This window comes from Rousettus aegyptiacus, unplaced genomic scaffold (assembly GCF_014176215.1).
Source record: "Rousettus aegyptiacus isolate mRouAeg1 unplaced genomic scaffold, mRouAeg1.p scaffold_m13_p_13, whole genome shotgun sequence".
NCBI classification, from domain to species: domain Eukaryota; kingdom Metazoa; phylum Chordata; class Mammalia; order Chiroptera; family Pteropodidae; genus Rousettus; species Rousettus aegyptiacus.
Window position 1 is genome coordinate 58,184,381 of NW_023416288.1, and position 19,813 is coordinate 58,204,193.

Here is a 19,813-nt window from a genome sequence, read left to right on the forward strand (position 1 = left end):
TGTTTGGGTTCTCTTTTTCTTGATGAGTTTAGCTAAAGGTTTATCAATTTTCTTTGTCTTTTCTAAGAATCTGCTCTTAGTTTTGCTGATCTCTTGTTTCTGTGATTTCTATTTCATTTATTTCCACTTTGATTTTAACTGTTTACTTTTTCTGTTTACTTCAGATTGTATTTTTTATTTTTGTTTTTCTAGTTCATTTTGATGTAGTTAGATTGTTTACTGTGGATTTTTCGTGTTTGTTGAGGTAACCTGTATAACTATGAACCTCCCTCTTGGAACTGTTTATTCTGCATCTTATAAATTTTGAAAAGTTGTGTTTTCATTTTTATTTGTTTAAAGATACCTTTTTATTGTTTAATTTCCTCATTGATCCATTGGTTGTTTATTAGAGTCTTGTTTTCTGTCCACATATTTGTGTTTTTTCTAGTTTTCTACCTGTAGTTGTTTTCTAGTTTCATGCCATTGTGTTTGGAAAAGATACTTGATATGATCTCAACCTTCTTGAGGTTATTGAGGCTTGTTTTGTGGCCTAATATGTGATCTATCCTAGACAATATTCCATGTGCACTTGAAAAAAAATGTGTATTCAGTTTTTGGATGAAATTTTCTATATTTATTAAATCGGTCTGGTATAATGTGACATTTAAGGCCATTATTTCCATATTGATTTTCTGCCTGGATGATCCTTCCATTGATGTGATTGGGGTATTAAAATCCTTTACTATTGTTGTATTACTGTGGATTTCTTCTTTATGTACATTAACAATTACTTTTTATATTTATGTGCTATGTTGGGTATGTAGATATTTACAATTTTTATATCCTCTCTGGATTAACCACTTTATAATTATATAATGTCATTTGTCGTTTTTTTACATTTTCTTTTTTGTTTTAAAGTGCTTTTTGTTTCATATGGCTATTGCTACCCCACCTTTTTTGCATGGAATATTTCTTTCATCTTCATCCTTTCACTTTTAGTCTGTATGTATCCTTTGATTTGAAGTGAGTTTCCTGTAAGCAGCACATAGATGGGTCATAGTTTTAAAACTGTTCAGCCACCCTATATCTTTTTATTAGAGCATTTAATCCGCTTACATTTAAAGTAATTATTGATGATTATGTACTTATTGCTCTTTTGTTCATAGTGTTTGGTTTTTATATTCCTCTGTTCCTTTGTTCTTCTTTTGATCTCTTGTGATTTGCTGTTTTTCTTTGTTTTATTTGGTTCCTTTCTCACTGTTTTTTGAATATCTTTTTTAGGTTTTTGGTTTATGGTTACTGGGTGGTTTATATATATCATTTTCTTTCTATAGCAGTCTATAAGCAGATAGATGTTTAAATTCCAATATATTCTATAAGCACTACATTTTTACTTGCCCCCCCCCCCACTTTATGTATCGATACCATGTTTTAGATCTTTTTGTGTTTTGCATCCGCTAATTAATTTGAGTTGTACTTTGAGGTGAGTTTGATACTCTCTTCTTTTGACCTTAGTAGTACCTTTTTAAATGTCTCATTTGCTCTATTTATTAAATACTTGGCTTTCTGTTTGAGATTTTTTTCTTTCTCATATTTTCTATTTCAGTTTACGGCCTTTCCTTTTCTGTTTAAAGAAGACTGTTTAATAGCTCTTGTAAGGTAGGTTTAATGGTGATAAACTCTTAGTTTTTACTTGTCTGCGATACTCTTGATTTCTCCTTTAATTCTGAGTGATAACCTTTCGCTCTTTCTTCTCCTTCCGGGATCTCTATAATAAAAATGTTTGAGCTCTTGAAGTTATCCCAGAGGTTCCTTAAAGTATTCTTATATTTAAATTTTTAAATCTTTTAGGTGCTTTTGATTGGTTGATTTCCACTAGTTTGTCTTCCAGTCAGTATTAACTAATCTATTGTTGATTCCTTCTAATGTATTTTTCATTTTAGTTGTTGTATTCTTCAGATCTGCTTGGTTCTTTTATTTTCTAACTCTTTGTTGAAGTTCTTTCTGCATATCTGCATTCCACTCCTAAGTTTGCTGAGCATCTTTATGACTGTTTCTTTGAATTCTTTATCAGGCATATCACTTATCTCCATTCCTGTAAGATTTTTTCCTAGGAATTTTTCTTATTCCTTCCATTGAGTGATATTCTTCTGTCTTTTCATTTTTGACTGTCTTTGTTTTTATGAATTAGAAAAAATAGTTCTCTTCCCAGTCTTAAAAAAGTGTCCTTATGTAGAAGTGGCCTTTGAATAGGCCATGTGTGTTGGGTGGTTTTGGCAGGCCAGTAGGAGCCCAGCGGGTGCTTAAGGCATCTATGGCACTTGCCTGCTGAGCCAGAGTGGCTCTGGGTGGGGAGGCCTCGTGCGTGTAGTAATGCCGTGTTGGTCCTGCTTGCTCACTTTGTTCATGGTACAATGGGCTCAGGCAGTGTATCTGAGAACATGTTGTAGCAACCTTGCAGATAGGTCAGAGCACCTGGATAGAAGAGCCCCTGCCTACTCTGTGGAGGTAGAGGGGGACAATGAACAATGGCACTCACTGGCACCTCCAAACCCAGAGAATGCTCACAGTCCCCAAAGAGTCTCCATGTCTCCCCAGCCTTCTCTATACAGTCTCTCTCTTGTTTGTTTTGGAGAAAGTAGTCTTGGGTAGATGTGAACTCTGTGTAGGCCTTAGTGCCAGGTAGTTTTGGGAAGCTGGTTGGAGCTGGGCATGTGCTTATGGTGCCTCGGGCACTGGCTTGCCAGGCTGGAGCAGCTCCAAGTAGGGAAGCCAGGTGCATGTGGTGATGCCCTGTTCCTGCTTGCTCTCTTTGTTCAGAAATAAAAGGCTCCAGGCAGTGTACCTGGGAACTTGCTATGGTGATGTTGCAGGGTGGCCAAAGCACTGGAATAGAGTTCCCGCCTAATGAAAGTGGAAGAAAATATAAACAATGATGTTCAGTGGCCTCTCCACCCCAGAGAGTTCCTGCCGCTTTCTCAGCCTTCTGTGTTTGGTCTCTTTCTCTTATTTGTTGTTCAGAAGCTGTTCATCCAGCTCTCAGATGTCTTGCAGGAGTAATTGATCTTCATATATGTGTATATTTGAGTTTGCTCATGGGAGAGGTGAGTTCAGCATTCTCCTCTGCTCCTGTCATCCTTTTTTTGTGTATCCTCTTTTTGTTTGTTTCAGTTTATTTTACTTATAACATTAGTGTTTTATTGTTGTCACATATTCCACCAAACTTTCTGAAATGCAATGGAGACATAAAAATAAACTTATAAGCACCATTTTTAGCAGTCACTTAATATTCCATTATGTTTCTGATGGGAAGGCAATGTGGTTATATATATTACACAACGATTGCCCAGGTTGGTAGCTGATCTTGTGGGTTGGGTGGATAGTCTCTTTTTTTCCTCATGGGTTTATATCTTTCACTCCTAAAGCTCCATAGTGGATTGAAGATGATGGCCGTCTTGGGTAGGAAAACCTTCCCTCATTGGACATCTGGGTATTTCTCAGTTTTTGATATTCTACATAGAGCAACAGTTTACCTTTCTAACTGAGTATCATTTTGACCTGGTAGACGTATTGACCTCCAAGGATATTGAGAATACAAGCATTTTAATTAGTCATACCAACATTAGAGAATTTTAATCAGATTTTCTTCTGTGGAAAACTATCTTAACTCATTTAAATTTGTTGGTCAGTTTTCCACTTTCTAACATTAAACTCTTTCAGACTTTTTCTCGCTTTTTTTTTTTAATTCAAATTATTTTTAGTGGAATAGATTTTTTTTTAACATTTAGAGTGAACAGTCAATTTATTGATTAGATTTTTGTTTTAAATTTTACAGATTGTAGCTTTCATATTTGTTGGTTTTTATTTGTACTTGCTTCTACAAAATTCAGTTTTTCTGCATATTGTACACTGAAATTTTGTCAAGAAGAGTTGACTCATCAGTTTTTAGACAGCAGCATATTTTACCATGTGTAGTTTCAGTAATGGTCTGCTTGATTGTGTCAATTAACTTTGCCCTTAATATTCATTATGAATTGGAAAAAAGATTGATGTTTTTAGACTGTTTTCTGTTTGATATTATAGGACTTCTGACTCTGTTATCATAGTAAGTGAGTCTCAGAATTATTTTTCAATTCTTTTGTATTTCAGTTGTCTTCACCCTAAAATCACTGATCATGATGTTAGCCTCTTTTATTTTGAAGGCTTCCTTTCCAGTGATGAGATTTTAAAAAGAATTGTTCTGTTTGCATGTGACTTATGAATATCTTTGGTAAAGTTTTGTTCTGTTATTTGCCATTGGTTGTTCTGTCACATAGCTAACACCTGTGGAGTACAAGGCATTTTGGGGTGTCGAAAATATAGATCTTCATACTAACTTAAACCAGCCCTCAGCTTGTTTAAAATGACTGCTAAATTGCATTAACTGCACTCTCAAGTGCTAGGCAAGATTGAAAGTTTACATTGCTTTTAATTTCCCTAAGCTGAATTTCTAGTCATGAAATTATTGGAGCAGAGGATAGTACCATTTATTATGGATTGTGTATTATATTGATTTTCAAAAGGATTGAACCAATTTCTAATGCCATCAGTAGTGCAGAAGCACCTCAGTTTTCAATATATTTTCCTTAGAATTAGGTATCACTATTTTAAAATGTTTACTTAAGTAAGAGTAAAATGATCCCCTTGGAATTGCTTTAATTTACATGTTCATTTAGTTTGTGTAGAAATTTAATAGGACAACACAAAAATATAACTCTTAACCAGAGCATTTGGTTATGCAGTCTTTTTGCACTATAATTTTTAACTTTTTGAATCAAAACTGATTTAAAAATTAAGATTGGTTATTAGCATAATGAAATAGTGCCCCTGGAAGGAAAGTCATAGAGTAGTATTGCGCTCTTGAGACAGAGGAGTTCTTTCGTCTTATGCCCCTCTAGCCCTTGAATAGAAGAATGTGCTACTCTTGTCCTGCTACTCATATCACCGTGGTTACACCTGTCTCTTTGTCTGCTCTATTCAGTCAATTAAAAAACTTACTTTTTATTTCTTTTCCAAGTTAGTAATGTCATAATATATTTTGCAGGTAAGTGAATAAACAGTGTTTTTGTGATGTTTTCATCAGTTTTCTTGTTTATTTTTTATTTAGCCAAAAAATATTTGCGTAGCCCCACTTTTTCCTTGTTTTTGAATATAGCTTTTAAACTCTTAAGTAATTTAAGAGACATTTAGAACTTTTTAAAATAATTTTTTAATTAAACGTGTCACCAGTTCATTTGTCAGAAAACAAGGAACACTTAATGAGAGGTTAAGTGAATATTTTTATTTACTTTCCTATTTATGACACTTTTAGGACTCTTAATCAAACTTCCAAGTGAACAATTTGATCATTCTTCTTTTTTTTTTTTTTTTAATGTCAAGGTAAGAAATTGTAATTATATGTTTTAAAAACAATTTTTAACTCTTGTTTAGAATTTTTGATAATTTGTGAGGTGCATGCTTATGTCCCCCACTCTCCTTTAATTTCTTTGGGAGCCAGTCATTATCTTTTAGGGCTAGTTTGAAAGGATTGTTCTTCGAGAGGCTTTCTGCCATGTAGTAACATGTACTTACTTGTAGTAAGGGACTTTTAATACAGTAGATAGCGAGATCTTGTTTGCCTAGAAAACATGCCTTCCAGCTTTCTGAAAGCTAGGTGTAGGGACACACTACCTTCAAGGCACTTGCTAAGTGACAAAATTATCATATATAAAGTAACATAGTTATGAGCAATACAAGTCATTATGTACTCAGGAGCTGAATAAAATGGAGTTCAGAGAAGGAAAAGAATGATCAATAATTTACTTTTGAGGCTATTTTCTACCTTTAACTTTGCTTATCTCTTGATGATTTTGCTTCCCCAAATACAATTTACCAGACCCCTTTAAAATTAGTATTTAACACAATTCTTTCATAGGTACCTATTTACAGATTTAGTGCCAGTTGTTACGGTGCTGCTTCTAGTGATGTTTCACGACCTTCATAATAATTAGCAGTTGTAAAACGTTCCATAGTTTAATTTTTTTTTTGAGGAATCACAGGTTTTATAAAATAGGTCTCTTGTAAAGACGCTTATACTGTTAAAGTTTCTTTAAAATATCAAGCTTTTTTCAGTAGTTCGAATGTCTCTGATTGGTTTTCCATGCATAGTGACTTTTTACGGATGGGAATCCTCTCTCCATTCCAGTCCATGAACTAAAAGTTTACTTGTAATATAGGATTATTGCCTTGAATATTTTATGATTTAGATTTTAGAGCATGTACTGGAAGACTTCCTCCTTCCCTTCCCTCACCCTCCTACTGGAGCTTTGCTTCCCTCCAAGTCTTCACCACTAGCTGAATAGTAGAACCAAATTCTAATAGAGTGGGCTTAACTGTAAGGACTCTGCAGGCATGAAGGGCTGATAAATAGAGATTGTATTTATAGATTTTTAAAAATGATAGTTAAATAAATTGAGGTACAATTTACATACAATGACATATATAAATCTTAAGTGTGTACAATATCTCCCACCCCTTTTTTTTAAAGCGAGGTAACCCTTGGTTGACCTCACAGATTGCAAGGACCTTGTCATCTTACAATCCCTTATTTTTTATTTTTTATGCCTATAGCACCTGGTCTTCCTAGGTGGTCTCCCATCCAAGTACTAACCAGGCCCAACCCTGCTTAGCTTCCGAGATCAGATGGGATTGGGCTTGTTCAGGGTGGCATGGCCGTAGATGCAAATAAGTTTTGACAAATGCGTGCACCCATTTAACTCACCTGTATCATAAAGATATATAACATTCCAGTCACCTCAGAAAATTCCCTCATTCTTCTTTCTACTTAGTACCTGTCCCCCAGACTCAATCTCTGTTATGATTCTGTTATCACAGCTTAATTTGGTTATTAATGAAATTTCCCATATAAAGAATAATTTGTGACTGGCTTCCTGAGGTTTGTCCGTGTTATGTCTTATCGGCAGTTCCTTTTTATTGTTGAGTAGTGTTGTAGTATTCTATTGGCTACCACAGTTCATTTATCAATTCATGTGTTGGTGGACATTTGGGTTGTTTTCATTTTGGCTATTATGAATGGAGCTGCTTGTGAACATTCAGGTATAAGCTCTGTTGTAGAAATATGTTTCCATTTTTCTTGGGTGAATATCTGGAAGTGGAATTGCTAGTTTATATGGTAAATATATGCTTAAAAACTATATTTTCAAGGCCAGTGTTTATAACAGTGATAGAGGGGAATGGAGTGAGAGATGATGACTCTAAGGCAATACCATGAATTACCTTATAGGTCATGCTAAGGAGGGTTTTATTCCAAGTACAACATAAAGCCCCAGAAAGGTTTAAGATAAGAGAATAAAATTATCAAATGTATGATTTTACTCTGACTGCTTTTTGAAGAGAGGATTAATGGTGAGACCAAAAAAGGATGATCCAGTGAAGAGGATTTTTTGTTGCAGATGACGTAGAACTTCACCCAAACTGATATATCAAGAGAATATTTTGGATTACATAAATGAGAAAGTCCAGGCAGTATTATTCAGTCTCAAAGTTTTAAATATAATAAGTGTTTGAGTTAAACATTTATATTTCATCGTATCTCATATCTCTGAACTCTAGATTTGTTTATTCACATGATTCCCAGACTTAGAAAAGTGCCCTGTACATATTACTCAGTAAATATTTTGATGAACGAATGAATGAATGATCGATCTTGGGCATCTTTGGGAGTCATGTTGGGAGTCAGTTTCTAATAGAGTTCTTTCTAGTTTTCTTGAGAATGGGGAAATAATATTATCCCCCTGCTTTCAGTCTACAGATTAAGTACCCCAAATTTAATCTTAATGTATATATGTCAAGTAATCTGTAACAATTTTATTTTTCTAAGCTAACAAATGACTTTAAAATGAGGAAAGGAAATGAAAGTAAAGTATGCCACCTAATTCACTTAAATAAAGCACCAGCATTTATATTTTCTTTTTGCTCTTGACTCTGTCTTTACCACCATATCCTATATTTTCCTCAGATATTCAGGTTTTCCAGCAGTTTTACATGTTTAAATTATTGACTTTTGACTAAAGAAGGTTGACTCAGTGGTGATAGAGAAAGTATTGGCAGTGTGGAGTAGGCAGAGTTGCACAGTAGTTTGCACAGCTATGTTTAGAACATAGCTAATTTATTTTTAAATCTGGCAGAACCTGAAATTTGCCTGTAAATCGGGTAAAGGTTGTTGACTGTATACTAAATTCATCAGTTATTAATTTTTCTCCCAGCATTGCCACTTCCACCACCACCGCCAGCACCACCATCTTCATTGTCATCATCGTCATCATTGCCTAGTACTATATCTGACACATAGTAGGTGCCTAATAAGATTTGCTCTTTCAAAAGCAGTGAACTTCAGTTCCTGGAAAATTCACAGATGGTGAAGAATAATGTAAACCTTGCTAAAAATTGAAAGGCTCAGTCCTAGAAATGGAAATGTGTTTAAGGGAGGAGTAAGAGTTTGATGAAAATATCTAGTCTATTAAGTTCTTTTTTTTCAATTTGAATGTTTTTTGTCATTTATCTCTCTTCCTAGAGATTTACATATGTGATCCTGCCATTGGTCTTTGTATCGTAGTAATATGATTTATTTCTGGGTTTATTTTTCTAAAAATTTTTGTTCTTAACATTTTTTAAATTTACCTTTAGTTATACAAGTAATGGATTTTTAGAAAAATTCAGACTGTACAGGTAAAGCAAAAATCCCTCTTAATTGCGCCCACTGCTCATTCAGATCACTTAGATAACTGACTCTTCTGGTTAGTTTGGCATATATTCTTCGGAGATTTAATACATGCACACAAATATACACACTTCTAAATAATATTTAAACTTACAGTTTCCCTCAGGTGAGTTTTAGGAAGCTTTCTTGTTTTTTTCATCTGGTTTCATTACTTATAGTATACCGTACTTTTGGTTCACTGAACCTAAGTCCTATGTCTTTATTTAAAATTAAGTTAATTGATAAAACCAGAGAGCTTAGGAAATAAACCAGATTTATTATAAATGCTTTAATAGCCAAGCTTTTTTCCAGATCATCTTTGATGATTCAGGACATCCATATTAATCCGATGTATGAACTATATAGTGTGTATATATAGAAGTCTCTACTATATCAGACTCTCTTCAAATCCAAATTAGTAAAGCTTCAATCTGTGTTATACCTTAGGAAAATCTTTTTTGTACAGAAACTTCTTTTTAGATTTTTCTAGCCATTATTTTATAATACTAAAATTAAGAGCCATTTATTAACATTAGATATCAAAACATTGGGCTTTATGAAATAAAACAATTTTCTTGAGAATGATGATAATTTCACATTTTGGAATCATAAAATGTTGATTATCACTAAATGTTTCCTAGATAACATTTTATATTGTTGGCTTTCATTTAATCATTTTGTGCTTAACCATATGGGATTTAATATAATCTCTCTGCGTTTTTTAGAATTTTAGGAGAGACCTTAGAGATTTATCTGATACAGCCCCTTCATTTCACAAAGAAGCCTTGGTCTCTAGAAAGTCAATAACTTGACCAACTTCTCAAAACTAGTTATTGTAAGAATTAGAACTAATCTAGATCTTCTGCTAGACATACCTTATTTTCTGACCCTTTCTAATCTTGAGTCTAACTGAACTAGAGAATGTGTTCAATATTTGCATATTCGAAAGTCTTCATTAGTAAGAAAGTCTGCCAGAATCTGTAATGGCCAAAGTATTTTGGGAAAGGGTAAAAGTGAAATTTCCTGTGAAAGAGTCTTAAGTTTTGTCTCAGTGACATGTAGTTGGTAATTAATTATCCAGTCTTTTCTTATTCCATCTCTCTCTTCCTTCTCCTTTTCTTTTTTTCTCTTAGAATGCAGATAGGAAGACTGTGAAGTAGACCAGTTATACTAGACCAAATAGGGAGATTAGACCTAGGAACTTCTTTTATCCTTCTTCTAGTATTGTTTGCTGGGTAATTACTATTTTTTTTTAACAAAGGAATATTTATATTAAATATGAAGTGAATATACTGGTAAGGCAGATACTCTTTCTTTTTAAAAATTCTTTAAATTTCACTGCCCCGATCCTTATTGTTAAATCATAAGATTTGCTGAAGCTGTTAAAAATATTTTACTGAAGTCCCGTATTGGTAGGAAAAGACAGTTACTTTTTACTACCATCTTTATTCTATTTCCTCCACCTGTTGTTTCTAAAGAACAGGGTATAGAATAAGATGGGGACAATTAGCTGATGATGTTTATTCCTGTAGCTATAAATTATTATGTAGCCAGAGTTGGAGAACAGCATTTGTTGGTAGGAGCCTTTTAAAGGGTATCTTCTGAATATTTGATAAAAGTAATTTAAGAGTTATGAACCTTAGCAAAACCACTTATTCTGAAAAACACCTTAAAAATTGCTTGTGTCTTTTTACACATTAGCCTTTATAATTTTAAAATTTAAATTAAAAATTTTAATAATCTGAAGAGGGGTTGAGTGGTCTTATGGGAGTTAAAAGAAGAAATATGAAAATAAATTGTTTTCTTAAAAATAACTTAAGAATTAAACTTACTATACTAGACTATCTATCTAGTAAAGTATGGTAGCTGGCACACACCACCTAGAATTCTAGGGTCACTTTTTGTCTTTATGAGGCTTCGTAGAACATGATCTAAATGAAGGGTCAGCAAACTGTAGCATGCAGACCTAATTCTGTTCATGCACAGTTTTGTAAGGTCTATGAACTAAGGATGGATTTTATATTTTTAAAAGATTATAAAAACAAAACAAAGAATATGTAGCAAAGATTGTTTATGGTCCTCAAAGCCTAAAAAATTTACCATCTGGCCTTTGAAGAAGAAAATTTTTATTCTCTGATCAGAATCAGAAGATGCTAAATGGTCACAGAACTATTTCAGGCCTTTAGGAGTTATGGTAGAAGTAATATAAATGAAGAAAATCAACGAAGTTGGAATGTTTGTTACAATTTTGTCTACAGTAGTAAAAAATTTGGGACTGATTAAATAGACTACAGGACATCTGCACAGTAAATATTATGTAGTGAGAGTTTTCATCCATGATTTATGCAAAGGAAAGATATTAATTGCATTAAGTAAGAGGCCAGATTCCAGAACAATGTGCAGCATGATCCTTTTTAAAAAACAAAAAAACATATATAATATGTAAATGATAGCTGTATAAGTGCACAAAACTTTATGTATTAGAATATGGAATTGCAGGTGACAGACATTTTTTTCTAGTTGTTCCTTTTTTGTAACTGCTAATTATGTGACACTGAAATTAATTGGCTTTTTGATACAGAAGAGTTAGAGTTTTAAATGTAGAGTTTTACATCACAAAGAGGACATATTAATATGTAAAATAGTATTAGAAGTATGGATACTTTATTGAAACTTAGTCTTTGGACAAACGAAAGAAAATAGAACTGCTAAAATTCTCCTAATGTATTATCCTTAGACATTCAATAGGCTGAGCAAGTAATGATGGCATTTCATTGGGCTGTTCAAAGAATATAATACAATTTAAAGGTATGTCCCTAACTTCGAAGTACTAGGTATCATAGAGAAGACTCCCTTCCCCAAAGCATTGGTCGATGTCACTTTCAGAGATAGAATTTTGAGTAGATTATAAAATTTAGGTTAAATGGCATTTCTTCCTTCCCTGTTTTCTCTTTCACCTTCCTTTCCTTCTTTTCTCTCCCCCCCGCCCCCGCCTTTCCACAGTATACTATTGAAGTACAGTTTATATAAAATAAAATCTTGACGTTTTATATATGTGTACATACTTGCCTCCAGATCAAGTCTATTAGTACTCCTTTCCAGCTAGTACTACTGCCCCTGCTAAGAGATAACTATTCTGACTTTTGGTTAGTTTTGCCTATTCTCAAGCTTTATATAATGGAATCATACGTATTCTTATGTTTGGCTTCTTGCTCTCAAAATAATGATGATATTTTTTGAGATATATCAAAATTTCATAGTTATTAGTATTAGTTTCTTTTCTGCTGTGAAGTAGTATTCCATTATATGGCTATAGCACGATTTGACCACTCTGCTGTTGATGGATATTTTTTTGCAGTGTTGGGGGAGGCAGTTATGAATAATACTGCTAACATTCGTGTACGAATCTTTTTGTAGGCATATGCACTCATTTCACTTGGGTATATATCTAGGAGAGGCATTTTTAGGTTATATGGTAGGTGTGTGTTTAACTTTATTAGAAACTGCTAGTTTCCAGAAGTAGCTGCCCTGTTTTACACTGTAATCAAAATATGGCCTTTCCTAGTTGCTTTATGTCCTCACTAACACTTTGGTACTGTTAGGTTTATTGATTACAGCTATTCTGGTGGTTTGTGTAGCAATGTCTCAGTGTAGTTTTAATTTGCTTTTTCCTGGTGACCAGTGGTGTTGAACACATTTAAGTGCTTATTGGCCATTTGTGTAAATTTATTGTCTTTTATTATTGATTTGTAGGAGTTCTTTATGTATTTTGGATATGAATTCTTTGTCAGATATACGTTGTGAATGTTTTCTTACAATGTATAGCTTGCCTTTCACTTCACTATTGGTAGGTTTTGATGTGAGGAAAGCTTCAATTTTGATGAAGTCCATTTTACCAATTTTTAATTTTATGCTTGTTGCCTTTTGTGTGCTGAGAAATCTTTTTCCTATTCCAAAGTCACAAAGATAGTCTCCTAAGTAATCTACCAGCTTTATGTATATTCTCATTTATTTTTTAATTGAATTATTTCTTTAATTTTTTGCAGAGGTTCTTCAGTACTTGAGATATGAGTCTTTTGTCAGCAATATATAATTTGGCACTTACATTTAACTTTTTGATTCATCTGAAATTAATTATTTATATCCTGTTAGGTAGAGGTTTACTTTTTATCCATATGATATTCAGTTGCTTCAATATCATGTATAGAAAAGACCTCTTTCTTCATTGTCCAAAAATTAAGTACCCTGAATACTAGCACTGTTTTAATTACTGTAACTTTATAATTTTTGAAGTCTGCTTGTTTAAGTTCTCCAACTTTGTTTTTCAAAATTGCTTGAGTAGTCTAAGTCCTTTCCATTGCCATATAAATTTGGATTTTGATTCAGATTGCATTGGATGTATACATTAATTTGAGGACAATTGATATCTTAAAAATATCAAATTTTCAATTCATAAGCATGTATCTCTACATATATTGAAGTCTTTGGTTTCTCTCTGCACTATTTTGTAATTTAATGTAGATATATTTCCTATCTGTTGTTAAATTTATTCCTAAGTATTTGATGTTTTATTTAATGGTGTTGTGGTTTTACTTTCTGTCTCCATTGAATGTTACTAGTATTTAGAAATACAGTGGATTTTTGTATATTAGTTTTATATCCATTGATCTTGCTGAAGTAAATTCACTTAGTAGTTCTAGCAGTTTTTTTATTCCTTTGGATCTTCTACATATGAAGTCATGTCATATACAAATGAAGACTAGTTCTTTATAAGTCTTTATATCTTTATTAATATTACTTTTTTGTCTTACTGTACTGGCTAGGACTTCTAGTAAAATGTTGAATAGATAAATTGAGAGCAGATAGTAAGTATTTCATCATCAGGTATAATGTTAGCTGTAGGCTTTTTATAGATACTCCTTATCAAGTTGGGGAAGTTTCCTTTTCTAATTTGCTGAGAGTTTTTATTATAAATATATGTTAAATTTTGTCAGGTACTTCTTTGGCATCTTCTGAGATTATCATGATTCTGTTTTATTCTGGTAACAGTGAATTTTTATGACTGATTTTTGAATGTTAAATCAACTTTGCCCTCCTGGGGTAGGAACAATCACAGTATAATTTCCTTTAATATATATTTGGTATGTTTTGTTTGTTAATTTTTAAAGGCTTTTTGTGTCTGTGTTCCTGAGGGTTTTGTTCAGTAATTTTCTTTTCTTGTAATGTTTTTTTGTCTGTTTATAATAACAGAGTATGCTGCCTCATAAAGTGCCTTTGGAAGTGTTTCCTCTTCCACTCTTCTCTTAAAGACCTTGTCTAAGTTTGGCATTATTTATTTTCTCAATATTTGAGGATTCACCCATGAAATCATTTGGGAAGGTTTTAAAATATAAATTAAACTACATTAACATATAAATGGCAGTCTAGATTTTCTATTTTTTCTTGGGTCAGATTTAGAAATTTGTGTTTTTCCAGAATCTAGGTATTTCCTCTTAGTTAAATTTATTGCTTATAATAATCTTATTTATGTTTTTACTATTTGTGGTATATCTAATAACATATATTCCCTTTTCATTACGATATTGATCATTTGTTTTTGTCTTCTATATAGTCTATTTTGAATTGCTCTTTACATATAATATTGTTTAACTTTTAAATTTTATTTGATGTTGGTTCAACTTCTGGATTAGTTTTAATGATAATAGTCAGCATTCAGTGATACTCCTGATTTTAGTGAGAATTCCTTTAATGTTATCATATTACAGCATAATATTTTTATTCCTAGTTTATTAAGAGATTTTGTAAGGACAAGATATTAGGTTTTATTAAATAACTTCTTAGTAGTTTTTGAGATGGACAGTTTTTTGTTTTGATCTTCGAGGTGATAAATAATTTTTAATTTGAAGTCCTCATGCTTCTGGGAAGATTCTACTTAGTTTAATATTGTGGAATTTGGTTTTGTCGATATTATATTTTGGATTTTTATATTTATGTTTTCATGAGAATGATCTGTAGGTTTCTTTATGCAGATTTTGGCATTTAGTTTATGATCTAGTTCCCTCTTTTATCCCTCTCTCTTCCTATTTTTTTTCTCTTCCTTCTCTACAATTATTAAGCATCTACTACGTACAGAGCACTTTATACTTATCCCCCTTTCTTACCGGAAGGCTAATATATTTATTAGTCTTTGTTTAGGAGATATAATCTTATAAATTTAATTTGCTACTTGAGCAGATTTTTTTTCACTTAGAAGTTGTAGTCTGGGTTGTTGCTCAGATATTTCAGACTATTTAGTCCTTCTATAGTTCTTAGTTTGATGTTGATTTTTGCTTGGTTAATATAGTCGTGTACACGCCTATTGCTTTAAAGCAGGATTTTCTCTTTTAAAACATTCCATTTTGTGCATTAAAGTTTATAGAGCATTGCAGATATTATTTGTCATAATTTGCCTAGTCATAAAATATTGATGAAACAAATGCTCAAATTGTAGCCACTATCAAAGTTTATATACTTTTACATGTGGTTAAGTGTAGTCACCTAGTTTAGACATATCTAAAGCATGTTATTATGCAAACATAGTATCACCAGCCTCATTCTTAAAGCTACCCCCCATTAAAAGATACACTGTAGTTTTTACAGTAATTTTAATAGAAAGTAATGGTTGCTATTTAATAAATACTATACAGATTGGAAAAATGATGGGGGGAGGGAGATTATAACTGGGCAACTAAGTGGTGACTAAATGTTTTAATGTTTTATTTGTTCGTTTTCTTTTTTATTCCCTTTCTCCTTCCATCCCTCAACATCATTGTTCATAAACTGTTTTCTCTTTAATTAAATTAAACCCAGCTGCTTTGTGATACCAAACTCATTAGTCTGTTTTTGCCTATTCTTCTTTCTTGTTAAAACTTAACTTAGACTCTCATAATGGTTTTATTTCACTTCCATGCCTTTACTTTCTCTGCTTTTGCATCTTTCATTATTCATATTTCATTATTACTCTTTTGCACCCCAGCCGAATTTCTTCTATGAAATATGAAACCGTACCCAGTTCTAACTTGTGGGGAATTTTCTCATTCTTTGTATTTTTATATACAGATAATGTGATTATTTAGAAGTTTATCGAGGCCCCAAACATCAGGAACATTTTGTAAACATTTAATAAGCATTGATTAACATCACTGGGGACAGTTTTACACACTTTAACATGTATTATTCAGAGTGGGATTGGTGTTATTGTAATTGTCATATGGTAGGTAAGTATTTCATGCCAGTATTTCTCAGGTACTGTATTTCCTAAATTTTGTCTAATTGGGAAATAAGCGTGTATCCACAAATTACTTCAAATTTGTGACATTTTATAGTAAGAGTATGAAGGTACAGAAAGAATTTTTTAATAACTTAAAACTGCTGGTAGTTTCTTTTTCATCACATGCCAAGGCCAGATCAGTAGGGCCAGTAAAAATAGAAGCTTAGAGAGAAACCATTTGCCTAATATAATACTAAAAAGATTTTCTCAGGGAGAAGGAGATTTGTCAAGAGAAATGAATGTGTCCATTTTTTTTTCTAGGAGAAATCGATTTGAAATAAGTCCAAGATTTAAGACTCATGCTCAGATTTGCAAGGTTTCCATGTTAATTTAGAGCAGGGGTCCTTGCTACTTGTTTTTGTAAGGCTTAAAGGAATGGTTTTTACATTTTGAAGTAGTTGTAAAAATAATAAAAATAAGACTAGTTTGTGATATGAGAAAATTCAAATTTCAAAGCTCATAAATAAAATCGTATTGGAACACAGCCACACTCATTTATTTATGTATCGTTGTAAGTGCCTTTGCATTTCAGCATCACACTTGAGTAATTGCTAGTCTGTATGGCCCGCAAAGTATAAAATATTTAGTATTAAGCTCTTTTCAAAAAATATTTGCCGACCCCTAATTTTGAGCCTCTCCTCTTCTCTTAGTGATTGTTCCTTTTTTTAATGGGGCTTTTAGTTTCTAAGATAGCAGTGCTATGAATGAGTTAATGTATTTTCCATTCTGCAATTAAAGAAACAGAGTGTTCTTCATTGTCTCAAGAGTTTGCATGTATGTATGTTTTAGTTATTTTTTTTAACTGATAGGCTTAAATTCCACAAAACCATTTAAAGTAGATAATTATTTAAATAGACCATTTTGGCTGCAAACAATGAATATAATATTCTTTCTAAATTTCTTCACTTGTAATCGATCATTGACTTTTATTTTAAAGTATGTGTACAGAATATACATGTGCAATTTAAAGATGAATAATACAGCACATTGGAGACACAGCCTTTGAGTTGGTTGAATAGGTTTGCATTTCTATATAGATTTAAAGCTTTTTTTCATATAATTCTTTCTCAGGTGGGTGATGACTTACGTGTTTTACTATTGTAATCAAGCTAATGCCATGTAACAATGGTCTTTTATTGCTTATAAAATGTTTTATTATTTAAAACATTCTGACACATTCCACAGAAATACAGTTAGGTTAACATTTTCTGCTTGAAACTATTTCATAAGAATGAAACATGCAACAGAGGATTCTGAACTGTGTTGTACTTTTACATGGCTTTATCATGCAAAACTGTTACCATTCTAAATTTTACAGTCACAATATAATCAAGACACATGTGGAGATTAGAGAGGAACAAATTCAATTGAAATATTAATTTTTGTTTTGTTTTTATAAGGGAATTGATAGCTATTATTTCTGTATCTTAGGCCCCTTATAAGTCTGTATTATTAATATTTTTATTTTATTCCAGATAGGCTACAGGGTAATGTGTCTAGAAGTCAAATATATATTGACGATTGTAGGGAATATTCATATATAACCTTGATTCCTGTGTTTGTTTAGCATTAACGTTTAAAATCCACTTTTTTCCCCACTCAAAAATAACTTTTTAACCAGATATCTCTTATCTTTCCTCCTTTATGAACCCTGTCTCACCCTACCCATCTATTCTACTCAGCCAGAAAAAATGGAAAGGACATCCTTCTTTATTAGTCAGTGCTTGCTGTGAAGCAGAAAGACCAAAGTAGTGGTAGGATAAAAGAACTTAGGGATGGATGAATTGAGACTGATCTCTTGCTGGAAGAGGAGCATTTGATTGGCAGAATGTGATCTATTATTATTACTACCAAGAGAATGAGACTAGCCCTTGCGTTTTAATTTAGTATTTCTCTTTGGATTATTTTTTTTCCATATTATCTGTCACTACCAGTATACTATAAATTAATATACAGAAGCGTCTCTAAAAGGACTACTATTTAAGTCCAGAGTGACTACGAGGGTAGTAAACTTTTGCTATCTGGATGTATTTGTTTCCTATAGGCCTCTGGGTCAGTCCTTAAATACTTTAAAATACACATACCTTTCTACCATGTACTTTCCCCCAGATAGATGGTTTTTTTTTTTTTTCTTTCTGAATTGAAAACACATTGACATAGGAAACTCCTGTTGACAATTTGTACAAGTATGGTAGAAAACTAATTAGTATACTAATTAGTCTCTGCTTTGATTTTGTGCCATTTGATTTTATCTTATTAATAATAACTTCATCAGGCTTAGCCTTTAATTTTTTAAACACTTAGCCTTCTGAGAGAACATGAAGCTGATAGGAAACATGTTGATGCTGATTTACTAATTATACGTCAAAAGTTTTTTCATCGCATCACTTTATTCTGTTTTTGTTAATTGTACTTGGTTTTAACTAATTTAAAACAAGTTTTCCATTATAAATGTAAATGTTCATTTTCTAAAAATTGGAAAATAGAGGAAAATAAAAGGAAGAAAAGAAACTACGCATAGCCGCCCTACTAAGTGACAAACTGCTATTCTGGTATGTTTCCTTTGAATCCCTCTTCTATGTATCCCACCCCGCAATTGTGAGAACCCATAATTTGCTATATACATTTGCCAGTGGTACAGTGTTGAACATAATAGATGTAGTCTTTACATTCAAAAGATTCAAAGTTTAATATCCTTAAAAAGTTATTTTTAAAAATTAATTGGCTATTATAGAAGAAATGCATAATCATAGACAAGGCTCAAGTTTCCAATTCATTCCATTTCCTTCATTGTTTTCCTAGATATAACCATTGTTACCAGCTTATTTATAATTTTTCTGTGGTTTTTCACATAAAATTATACTTGTGTATATAGAGGGCATATGGTTTTTTTTTTAGTGTAAAAACCGTTATACAGTGCCTTTAAATAGCTTTTTTCATTCAGTATGTTTGTATATACAAATCCACTGTGGTCTTTATTTTTCACACCTACAGCACGTGGTCTTCCTAGGTGGTCTCCCATTCAAGTACTAACCAGGCCCTACCCTGCTTAGCTTCCGAGATCAGACGAGATCAGGCACGTTCAGAGTAGTGTGGCCATAGACCACACTGTGGTCTTTTAAACTGTGATATAGTATTTTATTGATATACCATAATTTTATCGTTTCCTATTGATGGTAGTTTTCTGAATTTTTTGCTATTAAAAACAGTGGTGGAACTTTTTGTACATGCCTCCTCATTAAAATGTGCATCTGTTTCTCTAAGGAAGATAATCAGGAAGTGGAATTAGTAGATCATAGAGAATATATGATTACCCTTGAAATTGTATCACTCATATTGCTCTGAAAGTTGAACCTTATAACAGTTTATCTTATATCACTCCTCTCCCAACTTACATGTCATTATTGTTTAACATTTTATTTTATCGTTGTTAAGTCCAATACATTATTTTATATAGAAGTATGTGATTCAGTTTACATAATACCTTTCTACCATATTCTTTCCTCACTGTCCCTTTAATTTCTCATTGTCCTGAGTTCATTTCCCTTCATCTTGAAGAGCATCCTCGTATATTCCTTTAGTGGAGATCTCTTACTGGTCTCTATTTTTGTCTATTTGTTTTAATTTTTAATTTAGCCTCATGCTTTTATCAATTATTTTTAGCCTTTTTAAAGTATACATGAAAGTAGACTAAATAGTATACTGAAACCCAACTATTTTCATCCCTA

The 19,813-nt window shown here is 32.4% G+C and overlaps 1 protein-coding gene, 1 non-coding gene and 1 pseudogene across 9 annotated transcripts in view; 1 reads left to right on the plus strand and 2 right to left on the minus strand.

The window, feature by feature from the left end:
* Positions 1–19,813, plus strand: part of CNOT4 (CCR4-NOT transcription complex subunit 4) — a 115,549-nt gene that overhangs the window by 27,145 nt on the left and 68,591 nt on the right. The window lies entirely within an intron of this gene.
* On the minus strand, positions 6,619–6,737 carry LOC118610996. The gene has a single exon (XR_004954153.1). It is a non-coding gene; the product is annotated as a 5S ribosomal RNA (ribosomal RNA).
* LOC118610884 lies at positions 19,071–19,189 on the minus strand (annotated as a pseudogene).